Raw genomic sequence first — 16,621 nt, 5'->3', positions numbered from 1 at the left:
TTTTTTTTAAACCTTTATTGTGGCATTCAATAAAAATACAAGCATGGGCCTACAACCGCCGGGGCCGGACGCTAAACAAAATTAAGACCCCCTATATCACAGTACGACACAGCTCATCAGCCGACAACCCTGAGGTCCGGCAGCGATTCAGGATAGAACTTGTATTAGAATGCACAACTGAGTCCCAGGATGAGACAGAGGTTCCATTTTATATTATTTAAGAAAGGATCAGGCGCCATACAATCAAACAAAAGAATACGGGGGACAGGGCAAGAGACAGGATATGCACTTAAGAACCGCTATAATGGAACATTGGCGCCAAAGCATATGAATCTATGCAAACGACAATACAATATACATTCAATGTTGAGCGCCAGTTCTCAGGGCCTGCCCACCCGGGAATCAGGATATCATAAAAAGCATAAGCACTAAATACAAGTACACAATAAGAATCCGAATGATTCACAAGCTATACGATCCTTTAAGGAAGAGAAAGGGAGAAAAGAAAAAGGCCATAGAAATAAAAAAGGCAAAATAAAAAACGCATTTTCAACCCTCCACCCTGCACCCCTGCAAATGGCTACAGCCTAACTCCACTAGCAGCGTGCCTGTCGCCCCTAATGACTAAAACCCTAAAAGTAGGAAAAAGAATGGAGGAGGGCTTATCCGTTTGGGCTCCCAGCCCCTTTAGTCCCCCCGCCAGAAACAGACACCCCCTATCACTAAAAGACCAACGTATGACAACACTTATAGACGAAATTAGGGGGCAGCGTAATTCACCGCCCAGCCTTTTAGATCAAACGGTTGCAGGTCGAACACCCGTAAAAGCCACTCCAACCCGTCCCATCCTAGTTGATCTCAACCTTGGCCCTTCCGAATCAGCACACAAACCCCCCCCCAGTGAGACCCAAAGGCACACAAAGGAGTAATAGAGGAGAAGGGAGTCATCAAGAATCAATCTATGGCGACTCGTAGGCAGTGAGTCCACAAGAACTTCAGACGCAGAAGAACTCTCCCTCCTAGATGGACAGTCCCAATGTATCTTGTGCAGGAGTCGTAAAATCACCAAGAAAAGAGAAGACGACCACAAAATGAATGGAGAGTCAAGAACAAAAGTCTCCGGGAGGGGAACGCCTTTCGATACCTCCAAAGTCGATAGTGGTGGAAGGTTCGGCAATACACTGACGACCTCGGGAACACCTTCCTCCAGGGCACCATCCGATGGTTTCAATACTTGCTTCCTCATGGGGTTCTCGCACGGAGTCAAAATGGCCACGGTTTGAATGGCTGCAGATTGCTGTTCCAACAGTTAGGCTGGGTCCGGTTCCACCAGGAGCATCTCAGATAGGCGCATGTCCAATTTGCACAATAAGACATCCACATGTGAATGAAACGCCCTAATTTCTGCCAATATTGACCTCAGCGATGACTCAAGCACCGTTCGATCCATAATCTCACACCCGACACCAATCACAATCACCTCCCCGGGTGAATCTGGCATCCTCATGGGGGACAAACAGGATCACGAACGTGCAGATGCGGAGGGTGACCAGTCTTTATTCGCAGACACGGTTAACCTGGTTAAGGCCGACCCACCGAACCCCGGCGGGCCCAATACCGGGTCCGCGGGACGGGGACCCCCACCCGCAGCCAACAGCAAGCAGAGTCACTCCTCCATCGATGCTGAGCAATAGAAATGATCGCTGCCAAATTCGGGCTTAAACAAAGCCTCCACTCCGATTGACCGGACCCAGCCTGGGTCTCCCGGCCGATGTTGTTGCACTGCAGCCCGGCTGTGAAAGTACTCGAGGCCCCGGCTTCACCGCTGGAGTAGGCCACAATCTTCAACTCGATGTAACTTCGTAAAACCAGCCGATAAAAGTTCCCGGATTTCACCATCGGAGTGCGGAACAGTTCATGTACAAAAAGGCTAGGCGTAAAATCAGGATAATGTACAGGATATTGCGGCGGGATACGGAGGTCGGCGGAGCCGGGAGCCTAAGCAGCCATCTCGTTTGCTGACGTAGCTCCTCCCCCCAGCCATAATCAGTCTTGACCTTGCTCCTTATAGGAACAGTCCAGCCCGAACTGCCAAACCTGGCCCTCCCTGGACTGGAAACAAGCAGCCTGGAACCTGTTTCAGGGTAACACCCCTCATTAACCAGGCTAGCTTGAATCCAGAGACACAACGAGCATGGGACCCACGTCTGGGCATACCCATCCCAATTAGGGTAAAAAGTACTGCGGCAACAAATGATGGATGGAATGCTGAATTAATTAAACATTAACCTCCAGTCAGGAGATCTGGGTTAAATCCATTCTTTTGCTCACTATGCCATCCCAGTTTAAACCCAGACATATGCTAATCAGTCTTGACCTTGCTCTTCATGAGAACAGTCCAACCCGAACTGCCAAGCCGGGTGTTGCTCGCTGTTCCACTGGATTCAAGCTAGCCTGGATAGCACACATACAAAGTGGGAAAAGGTTAAAGGCAGCCTACGCATAGTATTTTGTACTGGAAGGGTATTCTTCCTGTACAAAACCTATGCTAGAATCACAGGTGCACCCTTGCCCATGGAGCGAAGGTATCTCTGTGGTGCAGGGAAGCTGATTTCAGTGCCGGCGCTAGGAAAAGGGGAGGAGAGTGCCATATTTCAGTAAATATGGTGCCCTCCTCCTCTCTCCTTCATACACAGCGCAGCATTTGCGGCTGCTGCACTGCGCAGCATGAGTTAATGGTAAATCTACCCCTAGATATTAGACACCTTAAACCTATGACCATGTGACAGACCCCCAAACTACGTGACTGGGTAGAGTCCATGGGTCTCTGTGACATCTAGAGGATTAGACACCATGGCAAGAGAACATTCAGTTTTTATTCCCCGTTTCACAACTTACTCTCTTGCCTAGACTTCTTATTCCTTCCGGCTTTAGAAACCCATGCAGTGGTACAACATGACAATTCTAACAAGAGGTATATCTGATTGTTCCCCTATATTTGAGACATTGAATGAGGAAAGATCAAGACCTAAAGGGTCTTAAAGATTTACGCCCTGGTGGCTTAAGAATCAAGACCTAGTGAAATCCTTGCCGCACATATTGAAAAATACTTTCAGATTAACCTAGCCTCATTTTCCTCATCTATCACTGTGTGGAAAGCCTTAAAAACTAAAAAATGAGGGATAAGGGGTGGGCTATTGCACTCATCAGGTCACATAGATTAGGCAGCTTGCATTCTCACCCTAGAGATGTAGGTACTTGAGCTTGAACGCCAGAATGCAGGGCCTACCAAAGCTCTGCATCTCTAACAGTTTGAACTCTCTGGATACCAAGTTAAAGACGTGTCCATGGACAAAGCTCAGAACATTTGGATTGCTTCCCAAAGTAGAATTTACGAATGTGGTGGAAAATCCAGTGGTGGCCAGCAGGGATTGGGAGCGGCGGGCGGAGGGGATCTAACAATAAGGAAAAAAAACACTTACCTTATCGTCGCGTCTCTACTCCATCTCTCCTCGCATTGGGAACGGAACAGGAAGCAACCAGGCTCCCCTGACCAATCACAGCGCTGCAATGCAGCATTGTGATTGGACTGAGCATCGTGGTTTAGCGCTCAGCCAGGGAATGGAAGCCTGGGCATGTTCTCCACCCAGGCTCTAATGCAGACTCGGTGGAGAACATGCAAAGTGCGAATGAATGTTTGACCGGCCAGAGACGGCCAGCCAAATATTCATGCGCACTTGGAGTGGGCACACCACTCCTCCTCCTGCTCCTCTGTCATTGGAGCCGCCCCAAATAAAATTAAAATAACGTGGAGTTATTATCATTTTATTTTTCCTTTATTTCACTGCTAAAAAGCATTGGGTCAATGCTCCTCCGAATTAGCGGAGCCTCCACTGGAAAAACCACGGAAATTAGCATATTTGTTGGCTAAGCATGAGCAACAATCGAGGGTGATCTCACATATTACAACCAAGGAAGGTAACATACTTACTGACACCAAAGAAATAGCAGATACATTTTCTGCCTGTTGTCAGGCCTTTTATGCTCATTGGCCTCCCACACATTGAAAGTTGCACACCCATATATTGCACGCCTCGCACTTAGATTTTTTGCAATTGACACACAAAAGAGACCATGACATTGCCATAACAATTGATGAAATTGTATAAGCGGTTACAATAAGGGAAAACACCAGGAGCACATGGTTTCCAAATAGATTTGTTTCTTAAGTTCCTATCATTGGTTAGTCCTCATTTACACTCTATACGAGGAAGTGACTAAGAAAGGTATAGTGCACTAGGCCTGCTCAGTTACCAAAACCAGGTAAAACACCCGAACAATGCCATTCTTACCAATTGATCTCACTCACAAATATAGATACCAAAACCCTACCAAAGATACTTGTATATTGGTGGACCAAAGTTATCAGAACAATTGTGCACCTAAACCAGAACAGTTTCATGTCTAGGCATAGTACTAAACACAGCCTATGGAGATTGCATCTGATCATAGCAGTAAGCGGAAGTTTTGAGGTCCTCTTGCCCTTCTATTATTATATTTTGAGAAAGCTTTTGACACCATAAGTTGGAGGTTCTTGCTGTAAGTGATTCATAAGATGAATTTTAAAAGCATTAGATTTGTGGCCAACCTTAATATCATATATTGGTCAGAAAGGGCACAAGTGAGGTTTAACAAGGCATTATTAGACCCCTTTCCTGTAAACAGGGGCACCAGACAGGGATGTCCCTGTCTCTATCCTTATTTTCACTGGCAATTGAACCCCTAGCTGCGTGGATCAAGATATATGCACTAATAGATGGTTTTCAATCGGTAGATCTACAAGAAGCCTGAATACTTTTATATGCAGAAGACCTGTTTCTCTTTCTGCGAAACTTTGAAATAACTGATACCTGTATAATGCAAATTATGCACCTTGCTGCAGATGTGGCAGGTCTCACAGTAAACTGGAATAAATCCCTGTTGGTCCCCCTTGACCTGTCCGAAGATGGTATGATATCGCAGTCAAAACTGAAAATACATATGGGAATTTTCAAATATTTAGGAATCCATATTTCTACATGTCCCCATCAAGTATGGAAACCTAATATTTCCCCTCAACTGACTCAACTTGTCCTTAATATTCGTAGATGGACTGCCCTTCCCCAGTCTATAGCTGCAGGATAGCACTTTTCAAATGATTGCCCTCTCTAAGATCTGTACATCCTGTAAAATTATCCATGTATCATTCCACAATCCTTCTTTGACCAACTTAAAGTCATCACATGGAAATATTTGTGCATGGGTACCAAGGAGAGCCTAGGCTAAGCATACACAAACCACACATGATGGGGGATTAAGTATGGCAGATACCCAACTATACCACTGGGCCACTTAACTTATAATCATCAATGATTGTATGTTTACGGACAGAGACGATCTGGAATATAGGCTTTAATTACAATATTTTTAAGATACCAACCAATTATACATTTTATACCGAATAAAAATACCTAAATATCACTCTGAGGTTGCCATGCTGGTATGAATGGGGTGGTGCAAGGCATTAAACCATATTACATGGTATAAAAGAAATAACTACATATGATGGACCCCCCCCCCCCCATGGCAGAGAGATTTGCTCCTGAAAGTCTGATAGCACTTGAATTCAATTCCTGGGACCAAATAGGCAATTCAACATTAAATGATATATAGGAAGGTTATTATATAAAGTCATTAATCGATTTTAGTTGAGAATTTTGCATACACAAACCCCAATTGTTCAAATTCCATCAATTGAGACATATACTTCAGCCTTTCAGATCTAAACTAATACATCCGTCAAGGGTTTAACCCACTAGAGTGTAAGCTGACTTTGGGCCCACTAGGGAAGAAATGGGATTTCAAGCAGTCATTGGTGGTTAATACGCCAGATCTAACAGTACAACTACGAGCTTCCTGGAAGCATACCTTGCCATGCTCGATGATGATGAGTGGAAGGAAGCCAAGGTGGCCTCATGCGTTATATCCGTCTTCTCTCTCCTCCATGTCATCCAATTTCTGCATCTACACAGAACTTATTATACACCTCAGAGACTGTCCAAAATAATGCCAGAACTCTTCCCAAAACTGCGCTTGCTGTCACACAGACAGGGGCACCTAATTGCATATGGTAATGGATGCTTCTCCTTTTGAGAATTTTTTTCAGGCTGCCTTTGGAGGGCGAGCAGCTGCAGTCCTGAGCACACTCTTTGTTCCCTGATATCTTCCCAAATTATAATATTCTTGGACAGTTTACTTTGCAATCGTCTGCAAGTGTTAATTTTGCGATTAACCTATTAGTACATAGGTTGCATCAATAAATTAAAGGCAATTCGCAAAAAATCGGTGCACAATTAGATGCCACTATTTGCAGCCTGCGAATATATGTACATCAGGCCCATAATTTGGATCTAGGAATATGCAAACTAACAACTATACTCATAACATCAGTCATGGTTACTAGATCAAAAATAAAATTGAGTCCTCAAAACGGTAGATCAATCTATTTCTTCATTACTTAGGCCAGATTAATCAATTTCGATTTTATTTCTTCGATACATTAATTTGTAAGAGGAATATCACATAATAGATCATATCTCATTGAAAAAGAGCCAAGTCAGAGTTTATAATTATGCTGATGTTTTGCAGTAATGATTTCCCATCAATCACTCCAATGAATCCCTTGAATTCTTTCAGAACACAATGTTGTTTATAAGAGACTGGATGAATAGCAACCATTTAAAACTTAACTCTGATAAGACTGAGATTGTCATCACTCACAATAAACAGAATCTGGGGAATTTATCTTCTTTTCCTCTGTTGGTGGGAGACCCTCCTATGCCCAAGAATTCTGTTAAGAGTCTCGGAATAATCATTGATAAGAATTTATCATTGAAACCCCGTGTGGGAGCAATCACTTCTGCCTGCTTCACTCAACTACAAAGAATAAAGGAAATTGGCAGATTTTTTTTACTTTCAATGCTCTAATTCAGATTGTGCTGGTTTTGGTAATCTCTAGATTTGATTACTCAATTCCCCTCTATCTTGGCCTCCCCAAAGGTAAAATCAGAGTTTGCAGCTGGTTTAAATCAGGCAGCAAGGCTCATTTGTCAAGAGCCTAGACGCTGCCACATCACCCCTCTATTAAAGGACCAGGAATAAGTCCTAAATCCCCGAGGAACTTTAGCCATGGAGCGAGGCTTGAAGCATGAGCACAGAATCAAGTTTGCATCACCAAAACAACTGCAGCCTTCCCAGATACCACCAGAGATAAAGGGGCCTTCTGACAAGACATGATTGAGGATGGTTGACATGCTGGGACCTTGACTAAGCAGGCTGGGGTCAGTGATTTCCACTCACATTTCATGTGGAAAAACCGGACGGAATGTTTTTTTTGGCGGGGGGGTCAAAAAGGGGAAAAACCTCAGTGATTTGGTAAGCAATCACTGGTTCTTGAGATAATTCTCTTTCCTCGCGCAAAAAAACCAATATCAAACAGTAAGTAATACACCAGGGTGCCTATTTACAAGCCCCTTGAGCTACCGGGGCATCACTTTTCCCCATGTTAAAACTAAAGAGACGCACTGGGGACGCAAGGGACTTGTAAATAAGCCCCCAGGATATGGTATTGGGATTTACAGGTGCAGTATTACTCATCATCAGCCAGATGCATCAAGCTAACAACCGGTCGCAAAGGGGCAGATTCTCAGAATCTGCCCCTTTGCGACCGGTATTTTTGCTTTTGGGATGCATCATCCCAAATGCAAAAATCGCAATTTGAGAATTCGCTAAATTGCGAATGTTTGCATTTAAGGAATCTCAAATAGAGATTCCTTAAATGCAATGCATGAAAGTTTCAAAAATAGCGAATTCGCTAATAGGGCACGCAAATTACCACGAAGTACAACTTCATGGTAATTTGCAAAAACTTTGAAAAATGCGCCAAAGTGCATTTTTCAAAGTTTCATGTTGCACACACAAATGCCCTAAGGGGATGTGTGTGCGCAACATATGTGCACGGATCAATTTCAGTGGTGCAACAGGGTGTCCACCGCTTTAATGAAAGGGCAGTGACGCTCCACAATTACTGAGTAGGGACTCGCTAACATTTGGGCATTAAAATGTAACAACATGTGTTTTATTTAATCATGCACTCACACGCCGGGCTTCCTTACATGAGTGGGAGCAGGGTCTTGTGAAGAGTAGGGTCGTGTGAAGGCAAATAAGGATAAACCTTTCCCATTGGTGTACCATACGCCCTGACACACCATTGAACCCTTAGAGGCTAATTAATGAATTAACAAGCCTGGGTGACAACACCACTACTTTACCTTTACTGAACATTAGTAATACTAGAACAGAATGTAGTGGGGTGTAATTTTGAGTAAATGTATAATGTGAGTCGATTTGAAAACGGAGACTGTGCCTGTCTTTCTTTCCCTCCTTACTATTATTCCACTCTAGCCTTAGCTACAGAGGCTTGACTCACCGATGTCCGTCCCGCCAGACACTGCTGGTACATTTAACAATTGACCTCTAGGTGAGTGGGGCCAGCCTGTACCTATGTAAACCGGTAGTGCTGTTTTTAAGTTCTTAATATTTACGCTGCTGCCCTTCATGTTTTTAATCTCACAAGAAACGCCTCCTTACCTACACATGTGAGCATGGCACTCAATATTGCTCCATTGGGAGATGTTTCACATTCACCACATGCTAGTAGTCACCAACACTAGCATGCCACTGTATGCACCAGGTCATGTAAGGTATGGAGTATTGTACTGTACCTGCTTGAGAGATGTAACCTCTTACCTTCTCCTTTTGTTTCCTTAAACCCAGGCATGGACTAATGTATTTGCAGGTACTCTATTTCATAACTTTATATGTAAACACTGATACTTAGATAGATCAGCAATACTGTAGACAATGAGTACTATTTATAGGTCCTGATGAATCGCGGGTAACTAAGCCCTGAGCGAGAAACATGTCGACCACAATCCTCACTTATTAGTATAGTCTCGAGTGTGGAATATATCACTTTCCAAACCTCCTAGACTAACTTTTGTTTTTATTTAACACACGGGACCACCCGATTAAAGTTCCTTTTGGTACCCCTGCGTTATTTTAATTTCACGTGCTGTCTACTACTACTCTGGCCCCTCACCCACACTTCACCTAAGGGCAGTTGGATAAAAGATCTCCGCTAAAGAGCCCCTCTTTGAGGTGTAGCCCGTTGGGTATTGCACCGCCCACCCAACGAGGAGCACTGCCAATGATGAAGCATGACACCTGCAAGGGTGTGTGAGGCCATTATATCCAACAAAATGGATACCCATAGGTAGGTTATCATTTAAACCTCCTCTACATATCCACACCCCAGTGACCTGCACCTTTAACCCAGGAACAGCCCAGTCCCCTCTTTGGTACTTGTCCTTTGGACACCCCTGCACCCTTGAAATCGCAATCTCAAATTGCGAATCGCTAATTGCAATTAGCAAATTGAGATTGTCTTCCCATTCATTCCTATGGGCCTCTAGGCCAAGAGGAATGAATGGGAGGTATTCCTTAATTGCGACTCGCAATTTGCGACTCGCAATTACGGAATTCTAAGAAATCGCTATTTTTTAAGCGATTTCTTCTTGCATACCATTTTGCTATTCCTTATTAGCGATTCCTTATTTTTCGCTAATAAGGAATCGCAAAATGGATGCTTGATGCATCTGGCTGCATGAGTCTTGTGGAGGTCAGAATGAGGGCCTAGCTGAGAAACCAACACTCACTTCTTTCACTGTTCACTGTTTTATGCTTTAAATAATGTAATAATATGAGGAAGGGGTCCCAATGAGATAGAGAGAACAAAGTAAAACTGAATAAAGACAACAATCATATAGACATGAAATATAGCCGCATTGTTTTAATCACAATGGGTAAAAAATAATTAATCACAACAATAGTTAATTAATTGGTGAAAAGGTGGAGCAAAAACCCCAAGAAGAGGGAAAGGGGGGGAAAACGTGATGTTGTGTGGATACAGTGATAGGAAAGGATTGGTAAGTGACAGAATAATCAGTGTTTCCAACTGAATACTTTTGATGGTTACAAAATATGTACAAAGCAAAACTGAAAATGATCCACTTTAAAATCAAGACACATCGTACTCCAAACAGTACAGTGTATGAACATTTGGGGCGTGGAGTCGATAATTAGGACGGGTGGTTGTCGACGTTTCGACCCTCTGTTGAGCAGGAATACTTTGATCCTTGCAACGGGGTCTTCTTCAGGACGGGAGAATGGGGGTGGGCCACCTATTTAATGTATACAAATACTGGCATTATTCAAATTTATTTGACAGCCGGAAATAAATCACCATCATTAGATGAGAAAAGCACAGGAATCTATTGAATATATGAAAGGGAACACATACATAATTGTATCAAAGGTGTGGTTTGGCTCCACTATGGTTGGATTACGATTAAAAAGAAGAACGCTAGGAGAGTCAGCAATTCGCCACCAGAGGTAGTAGGATTGGCACGTAGTGTCTGACAGGGTATACCTAGTCACAAACGGTATAGTGTGGGAGTATTATCGTAATTACCCACATAGTGATAGGAATGGGCACTTGGAGGGTGCGCAGGAGACTCACGACCCGTCGCACAATGGTTGTGTGCTGGGCCCATGGTGTCTGACATGATATAAGGTTAGATGAATAACCGTTACCTTTAAAGAGTCACTTGAAGGTATAGTGTCAGTTTACGACATCGGGTTACTGTGAGGTATCGTATCGATCAGGGACATCAGGTGGACGTTCCTAGAAGGGGCCGATAAAGTGTCATTGGAGTGAGTGGTTGACACACATTATTAAAATTATTAAAGAGCGAGGTCTAACGCGCTCGGGAGTAAACTTACCCCAACTGAGTGTTCTTTCCACGTGTGACTAGGAATGAAATGCCAGATGTGTCTCCAAATAAGTCTATGCAGAAATCTAAACAAGAATAGTCAGATTGAGGATTAATGTTGAGGGGCCAACAAAAAATCGTCGGGTTGCATTTCTGGCAAACGTGATCAAGATACGGAACACTCGGGCACACTTACCCCGTCGGAGTATTGTTGCCACGAGGGAATGGGGGCCGGATACAATCCCGGATGATTCTACGAGTTAATCTGGGCGGGAACCGAGAGAAAGATAGTTAGAGGGAATGGCGCTTAACAAAGTAATCGTGGTAATGAGTGAGCTCGGATAAGTCCGCCAGTAACGCTTACCGAGAGCTAATTGAATCAGGTTCACGAATCCGATTGAGTTCGCAATGGCGAGACTCAGTTCCTGCTTGGCTAAGTTACCTAGGTAACAGAGTCACGTGGTCACACCGACCTCGATGGAGTTGGAAGACAGACTACGCTAATGTCAAAGGGACTGGGGATTATTGTTAAAGCGATCGCTGCATTTGGCAGGAGAGGTAGAATAATTAAAAAGCCAAATAGATGGATAAAATTATATGATAATTAGTCTCTTCAGAGGAGTCGTTAAATTACTGCGGGTTGCCAGACATTATATGAACAATGCGAATACAATGAATGGTACGAGTACAAAAATTGCTAAATGCAGATATTACCGCATGTAGTTTGGTGACCAGAATGGAAACCATTATATGTGTACTAGGTGGTGCATTATTAATATCGTTCATGGAGGGTAAAAAACAATAATTATCATGGTAAACGCGGTAACGCATAGTGAGGCCCACAGGTGCGAGATAAAATGTTCCAAGGGGGCCACTGTTATATTAATTGGCGTACCTCTCACACGAGGGTAAAGGCCAAGTCAACTCAACTGTGAAGTAACATAGTCATACATGAATATATTCAGTGTACATCATGGTATGCAACGCCTTGGCGTACCTCTTCCAAAAGGGTAAAGGCCATGGCGCCACATGTGAGACAAAATACATAGTCACTGCAGGGTTGCCAATTGTGAAAAAGAGCTATCTTGTTCATTAAGACCTTTATCAATGGAATCAAAGAAAAACATCCACTTTAGTTCCCGAGTGTTAAGAATACTTGCAACATTACCACCCCGGGGACCCAGGATAGCCTTTTCTATCACTACCCATCTGAGACTTTCTGGTGGGTGTGTGGCAGTGGTGAAGTGTTCAACCAACGGAGCTCCCTGTACAGCACACCTGATTCTGCTCATATGTTGAAGTATGCGCACCTTGATTCTCTGTTGAGTTTGCCCGATATATATTAGCTGGCAAGGGCACACTATCGCATAGATTACGTTAGAGGAGTTACAATTGGTGTGTGCCTTTAACTGAATTTTCCGTTGACAATGTTGGAATTCCTTCCCTTGGATGGTGTTGTCACAAGCTTTACAATTGCCACATTTGGAGTGGCCGGTCACTGGAGGCAAGTTCCATAGAGTCGTGATAGTCGGTTCCTGCGGTGTGGGTAAGAGAGATCTCACTACAAAGTCTTTTACGCTTTTAGCTTTTTTGAAAGCGTATAGTGGTTTGGCAGATTGGTTAATGTCCTCGGAGATCAATTGCCAATGATGATTTATAATCCTTTTGATTTCGTTGCTTCTGGTATTAAATGTGGTAACACACACAATCCTAGGTTCTTGTTGGCTCCTGTTGTTCTTTGGTGATAAGAGTTCCTCCCGGGGATAGAACCACGCTCTTTTCTTTGATTGTTTCACCAACCGTCTAGGGTACCCTCTAGTCAACAGACGATTAGTAAGCTCCTCAGACTCCGTCAGATAGTGTTCTCTGTTTGAACAGTTTCTGCGGATTCGGAGAAACTGCCCGAACGGCAGATTGTCCCTGAGGGCTCTGGGGTGGTGGCTGTCGTAGTATAGCAGAGAATTCCTCTCTGCTGGTTTCCGGTAGAGTGTTGTCAAAAGGATTCCCGCATCCTCATAGATGGTGAGGTCTAAGAAATTAATCATGTGATTATCCGATTGTATCGTGAATTTCAAAAAATCGGATTGAAGGTTCAGCCAGTTGAAAAAGGAAAGCAATTCCGCTGGGTTGCCATCCCAGATGATGAGGACATCGTCAATATAACGCATCCAGAGACCAAGTTGGTCTCTGAATGGATTGACTGGATTGAGAATGGTGTCCTCCTCAAAGGCGGCCATGTATAAAATGGCTACATCTGGAGCAAAGGGAGCCCCCATTGCTACACCAGATGTTTGGATATAAAAATTGTTTTTGAAGATGAAAAAATTCTTCGTCATAGCAATTCGGAGTAGGGACACGATGAACTCCGTAGGTACTTGAGCTGGTGCCGGACGGCGCTGAAGACAGCGTGTTATAACATTCAGGGCTTCTTGTTGTGGTATACAAGTATAAAGCGACACCACGTCGCATGTCGCCAACAACTGGAGCTCCAGGTTGAAGGGGGAATTTTCAACAATGTTAATTGTGTGCATCATGTCACGTAGGTAGGTAGGAGTGGATTCGGCCAACGGTTTCAAAATGAAATATATATACTTGCCCAGTGGCTCAAGTATAGAGCCATAGCCAGACACGATTGGTCTGCCTGGTGGGTTATCCATGCTCTTGTGGATCTTGGGAATTATATATATAGTAGCCAGACAGGGATGTTTCTGGTTCAAAAAATTAAATTCGGATTCAGAGAGGAAGCCCATGTCCAATCCGGTTTGTGTTATCTCCAGAATTTCTTGAGCGATTGCTCTGGATGGGTCGGCTCGTAGTTGTTGGTAGCTGACTCCGTCATTCAATTGTCGAAAGATTTCAGTTTCGTATGACGAAATGTCTTGAACGACAATAGCTCCCCCTTTGTCCGCCGGTTTGATAACCACTTGGTCTTTGTTGGCAAGTGACTGCAAGGCCGCCTTTTCTCCCTTACTGGTATTGTAACGGACGAATGTTTTGGTCAGCAGAAGTTGTTGCACATCACGCCACACTACCTCCTCAAACGCCAAAATCTTGTGTGACATAGTACTATTGTAGGGAACAAAAGTGGATGGAGGTCTGAGGCCAGTCACTGATAGTTGAGTTCGTGGTTCCGAATTGCGAAAGAAGTATTTAAGCCTGATCTTCCGAAAAAACTGATAAAGTTCTGACCGGACAGTGAAGTTATCAGGGTTATTGGTGGGAACATAAGATAGTCCTTTTTCCAATACTTTGGTTTCATTCTCGCTAAGAGTCTGTTTGGATATATTGACCACAGGGCTACAAGACACAGGTGCTCCACCTAGTAGTTTCATTTGAAAAGGAACATGGGAGGCATTTACCATCTGTATGTTTTGTTGCGGGTAACTCGCTCTCCGTGTTGTTCCTGCTGGAACTGAACCTGTTTTTGAGGTTGACCACGACCTCCATCCCAATTGCTTGTGTTTGGTTGAAATCCACGTTGGTTGCCTCTGGGCCAGTTGTTTGCCCTACCACGGGGTGGTCGCCATGACCATTGACGCTGGCCTAAAAAAGGATAGTATTGATGTTGTTGTTGCTGCTGCTGTCCATAGTCAGGGCCGTAGAATTGGTTGCTGGTACCGGGCTGTTCCTGTTCTCCTTCAGAACTGTACGAGGAATCCGAAAAAGTTTGGTAATTGCGTCTGGCCCTGTAGGATCCTCGACCACGATTGGTAAAACGACCCTGGTTGTCCTGACGGAAGTAGTCTTCCTGCAGGTACGGGTAGGTTTTCTTCTTATCGTATAGTCTTATATCCCGGGCTAGTTTCTCTAATTTGCGGTTTTGAGTTGTTAAATCAAAATCCTTGAGTGTCGCTTCAAGGTTATTGAGGGTCTCCTTCGCGTTTGTAAAGTTGGCATCAGCCGCTATCTCGGCTTTGAGGGTAGTCTGTCTTCCAACTCCATCGAGGTCGGTGTGACCACGTGACTCTGTTACCTAGGTAACTTAGCCAAGCAGGAACTGAGTCTCGCCATTGCGAACTCAATCGGATTCGTGAACCTGATTCAATCAGCTCTCGGTAAGCGTTACTGGCGGACTTATCCGAGCTCACTCATTACCACGATTACTTTGTTAAGCGCCATTCCCTCTAACTATCTTTCTCTCAGTTCCCGCCCAGATTAACTCGTAGAATCATCCGGGATTGTATCGGCCCCCATTCCCTCGTGGCAACAATACTCCGACGGGGTAAGTTTGCCCGAGTGTTCCGTATCTTGATCACGTTTGCCAGAAATGCAACCCGACGATTTTTTGTTGGCCCCTCAACATTAATCCTCAATCTGACTATTCTTGTTTAGATTTCTGCATAGACTTATTTGGAGACACATCTGGCATTTCATTCCTAGTCACACGTGGAAAGAACACTCAGTTGGGGTAAGTTTACTCCCGAGCGCGTTAGACCTCGCTCTTTAATAATTTTAATAATGTGTGTCAACCACTCACTCCAATGACACTTTATCGGCCCCTTCTAGGAACGTCCACCTGATGTCCCTGATCGATACGATACCTCACAGTAACCCGATGTCGTAAACTGACACTATACCTACAAGTGACTCTTTAAAGGTAACGGTTATTCATCTAACCGTATATCATGTCAGACACCATGGGCCCAGCACACAACCATTGTGCGACGGGTCGTGAGTCTCCTGCGCACCCTCCAAGTGCCCATTCCTATCACTATGTGGCTAATTACGATAATACTCCCACACTATACCGTTTGTGACTAGTTATACCCTGTCAGACACTCCGTGCCAATCCTACTACCTCTGGTGGCGAATTGCTGACTCTCCTAGCGTTCTTCTTTTTAATCGTAATCCAACCATAGTGGAGCCAAACCACACCTTTGATACAATTATGTATGTGTTCCCTTTCATATATTCAATAGATTCCTGTGCTTTTCTCATCTAATGATGGTGATTTATTTCCGGCTGTCAAATAAATTCGAATAATGCCAGTATTTGTATACATTAAATAGGTGGCCCACCCCCATTCTCCCGTCCTGAAGAAGACCCCGTTGCAAGGATCAAAGTATTCCTGCTCAACAGAGGGTCGAAACGTCGACAACCACCCGTCCTAATTATCGACTCCACGCCCCAAATGTTCATACACTGTACTGTTTGGAGTACGATGTGTCTTGATTTTAAAGTGGATCATTTTCAGTTTTGCTTTGTACATATTTTGTAGCCATCAAAAGTATTCAGTTGGAAACACTGATTATTCTGTCACTTACCAACCCTTTCCTATCACTGTATCCTCACAACATCACGTTTCCCCCCCCCCTTTCCCTCTTCTTGGGGTTTTTGCTCCACCTTTTCACCAGTTAATTAACTATTGTTGTGATTAATTATTTTTTACCCATTGTGATTAAAACAATGCGGCTAAATTTCATGTCTATATGATTGTTGTCTTTATTCAGTTTTACTTTGTTCTCTCTATCTCATTGGGACCCCTTCCTCATATTACTAAGCAACCCAGGTCCCCTTGACTCCGTCTGGGTAAACCCCCCCAATTGTACACTCCTTAAATAATGTAAGGCTCACATATTCAGTTCATTTTGCAGATTAATTTGATTGGCAGGCTTAATACCTAGATGTTTGTAGACACAAGTAGTTTGCATCAAAACCCATCACATAACATGAATTAATTTATAGGGTAG

The 16,621-nt window shown here is 43.8% G+C and overlaps 1 long non-coding RNA gene across 1 annotated transcript; it reads left to right on the top strand.

Moving 5' to 3' along the window:
• The first annotated feature begins 15,262 nt into the window (after positions 1-15,262).
• On the top strand, positions 15,263-16,395 carry LOC144771777 (uncharacterized). The gene is made up of 3 exons (XR_013599470.1): positions 15,263-15,339; positions 15,438-15,528; positions 15,941-16,395. It is a non-coding gene; the product is annotated as an uncharacterized LOC144771777 (long non-coding RNA).
• Positions 16,396-16,621: the final 226 nt, after the last annotated feature.

The sequence above is a fragment of the Lissotriton helveticus genome, chromosome 8 (genome assembly GCF_964261635.1).
Source record: "Lissotriton helveticus chromosome 8, aLisHel1.1, whole genome shotgun sequence".
NCBI classification, from domain to species: Eukaryota; Metazoa; Chordata; class Amphibia; order Caudata; family Salamandridae; genus Lissotriton; species Lissotriton helveticus.
This window is presented reverse-complemented; position numbering and strand designations above follow the sequence as displayed.